The following is a 3169-nucleotide window of genomic DNA, read 5'->3' as shown; positions in this document are numbered from 1 at the left end:
AATGGGGTATTCTATACTATGTGACATCACGCTCAGTATAAAAACTAGAGGTGGGAAGTGGGGGCTCCCCCCCGTTTGCGACACGTGGTCAGTGAGTAGTGAGCAGTTGCATTGTGCATCGCCTGCTTTGTATATTCTGTTATTGTTGTTGCTATCATTGTTATTATTACTGTTCTACTTTGTTTAATATTTCCATTATTAAACTGTTTTTATCTCAACCCACGAGTTTTCCTACTTGTGCCCTCCCAATCCTCTCCCCCATCCTACCGGGGGGGGTGGGGTGGGGAGGGAGTGTGAGCAAGCAGCTGCGTGGTATTTAGTTGCTGACTGGTCCCCCCTCACCTTCCTTAAGTAAAGCATAGAGATGCCTGTTCAGAGGTGTGTTCAGCATGAGCCGTTGTTAAGGTCTTTGGAAGTCATGTAAAAACAAGTGCAGTGTAGCGGTAGTGTGTTGTTGGAGTAGTTTCAATGACAAGGAGCTAATGGGAAATCTGCATGTATTAGGGACTTGTACTTATGTTTCTTACTGGTTTAGATTACAGGCAGAAATACAGAGACCATGTAGCAAGAGAGTTCCATACATTTAAAGAGATGAATGCTTGTCTGGGTGAGAATGTAACTCTAAGCAGTAGATGTATGAAGCTGGTGATGGTTACGAACCCTCTGGGGAGAAGTGAATGAGAACATGAAGTCCTGGATCTAAGAGAGAGGGATGCAGAAGTCGGAAGGGAAGATGCTTACCCTGCAGTTACTGTAGAAACACTTTTTCAGCCTGATGAAAGAGGTCAAATGCCGCAGATCATTGTGCTAGTGGGTTGCACAGGAATTGGAAAGACAGCAACAGCAAGAAAGATCATGCTAGACTGGGCAAGAGGAGCCATTTATGCGCAATTTGGCTATGCTTTCTACGTAAACTGTAGAGAAATCAACCTTTCCCAGCAGGCAGATATGCTAAGTCTGGTGGATCTGATCTCAGCTTGCTGTCCTTGTGGAAAGGCATGACCCGAAGAAATCCTGGCTAGTCCCAAAAAACTCCTGTTCATCATTGATGGCTTTGATGAACTGAGGTTTTCCTTGGATCAGCCAAAAAATGAACTGTTCTGACTGTGGTGAATGGAAGCCAGTGGAAATCATTCTGAGCAGTTTATTTCAGAAAACTCTCCTCTCTTAGTCCTCCTTACTCATCACTACAAGACCAACAGCTCTTCAAAGGCTGGGGCAGTGTTTAAAGGAGGAGTGTTATGCAGAAATAATGGGCTTTTCAGATGCTGAGAAGAAGGAGTATTTCCACAAGTTTTTCAGGGATGAAGAGAAAGCAATAAAAGCCATTACCTTTGTCAAAAGAAATGATGCTCATCTTTGCCATGTGCCTTGTACCCATCATGTGTTGGACCATTTGCACTGATCTTGAACAAGAACTTAGTGAAAGGAAGGATTCTTGTCCAGACTTCTAGAACAATGACACAGCTGTACATGCTGTACCTTTCCAGCTTACTCATGTGGGAGTGACGATCTGAAGCAGGATATAAAGAGGTTCCTGAGCAGACGTTGCTGCATGACTGCTGGTGGAATCTGGAAGCAGAAGATCCTGTTTCATGAAAAGGAGATTGAGGTGTATGGCTTAAATCACCCAGTCCTCCTCTCCCTTTTTCTGAATGAGAGTGTTTTAAGAAACTGTATGAAGTGTGTGAGTGTCTACAGCTTCCTTCACCTGAACTTTCAAGAGTTTTTTGCAGCATTATTCTATGCACTGGAGGACAATGAGGAAACGGGAGAATTGGGAAAGCCCGGGAAGGATATAAATAAAGTGTTAGAAAAATATAATGAGTATGATACAAATTGGATATTAGTGGTACGATTCCTCTTTGACTTGTTAAATGAGGAAACAAGTGAGTACCTGATGGAAAGAACTGGGTGTAAAATCTCACTTAGTGTTAAGGAAGACTTACTGAAGTGGATTCAAATAAGTGAAGGAACAACTTCATGTTCTGGTGGAGTGATTCACAACTTGAATGTATTTCACTGTTTGCTTGAGATTCAAGAAGAAACGTTTGTGAGCAATGCATTGGAACATTTCACTGGAATAGTTCTGAAAGACTGCATCCTAAGCCAATATGATCAAATGATTCTTTCATTTTGTGTCAAACAGTGGACTGGACTGGACTCCTTTCATCTTGAATGGTGCTCAGTTGCACTGGAAGACTGTGAAAACGAGTTTGTTCCAGAACCTCCAGATAGGTCATATCAGTAAGTATTGCTGGCAACCACAGGGGTGGAGTTTCTTGATTGCATAAATTGGTGTTCTCCCCTGTTTTAAAAACTAAAAATGGTTGGAAGTCTTTCCATTATAAAAACCTCTGTGAAGCTAATGCTGTGGTGAAGAGAATCTTCCTGCTCTCATACTAACAAAATTCCCCTGCCCCCATCCCCTATCCATGTTACTTATTTTTTCACTGATTGACTAAGCCTATTGTGGAGACCATTCATGGAGGCAGGATCTGCTGTGTGAGCAGTTGCATAAAGGACGAAGAGAGTAGTGAATTCAGATGTCCATTTTCTCTTCAAATCTGAAACGAAGAAGTTTCCGAAAAACTCTCTAAGACTCAATTTAGAGTTTTAGAAAGCAGGTATTCTTTATTGCAGCGCTGGGCGCACAGGGGATTGCTCCGCCTAGTGTGCATGCCAAATCACGTAACCATAGGGGTTAAATACAATTAGAGTATACATATTCATTACATTTCCAAGAAATAATCTAAATATTCATGTTATTTCCCAGAATTCATTAACATATGCAAATGCACCCGATGCAGGCGCCCTTGTGCTCTTTGGTGGTCTTTCGGGGTCCTCTGGTGGTCGTGGATAGTCTTCATCACAGTGCCCTCTGGTTGAACTCAGTCTTCACTCATGCTCCGTTTGTCCCTTGGCTTGGTTTACAAGTTTTTCACTTGTAACAAGCTAGCTTATTCCAGTATACCTTCCCTATCAACCCTACAAGGTTAGCTTCTCTATCTAATTAACGTAAAGTACAAAGTTTCAAGGCTCTTTTATCTATTGAATGTCCGGCCTATCTATTCATGAAGCATTCCTAACCCATCTACCTCATTCAAACCAAAGAATCTCATGTCTCTTCACTGTTCCTTTCCTTCCTTATAAGGTTGTTCCATTTCCA

At 42.1% G+C, this 3169-nt stretch overlaps 1 pseudogene; it reads left to right on the top strand.

The window, feature by feature from the left end:
• Nucleotides 1–535: 535 nt before the first annotated feature.
• LOC104080673 lies at nucleotides 536–2251 on the top strand (annotated as a pseudogene).
• The last annotated feature ends 918 nt before the right edge of the window (nucleotides 2252–3169 follow it).

The sequence above is a fragment of the Fulmarus glacialis genome, unplaced genomic scaffold (genome assembly GCF_000690835.1).
Source record: "Fulmarus glacialis isolate BGI_N327 unplaced genomic scaffold, ASM69083v1 scaffold6318, whole genome shotgun sequence".
Taxonomy (NCBI): Eukaryota; Metazoa; Chordata; class Aves; order Procellariiformes; family Procellariidae; genus Fulmarus; species Fulmarus glacialis.
Note: the sequence above shows the minus strand (reverse complement) of the source record. Positions and strands in the feature narration are given on the sequence as shown.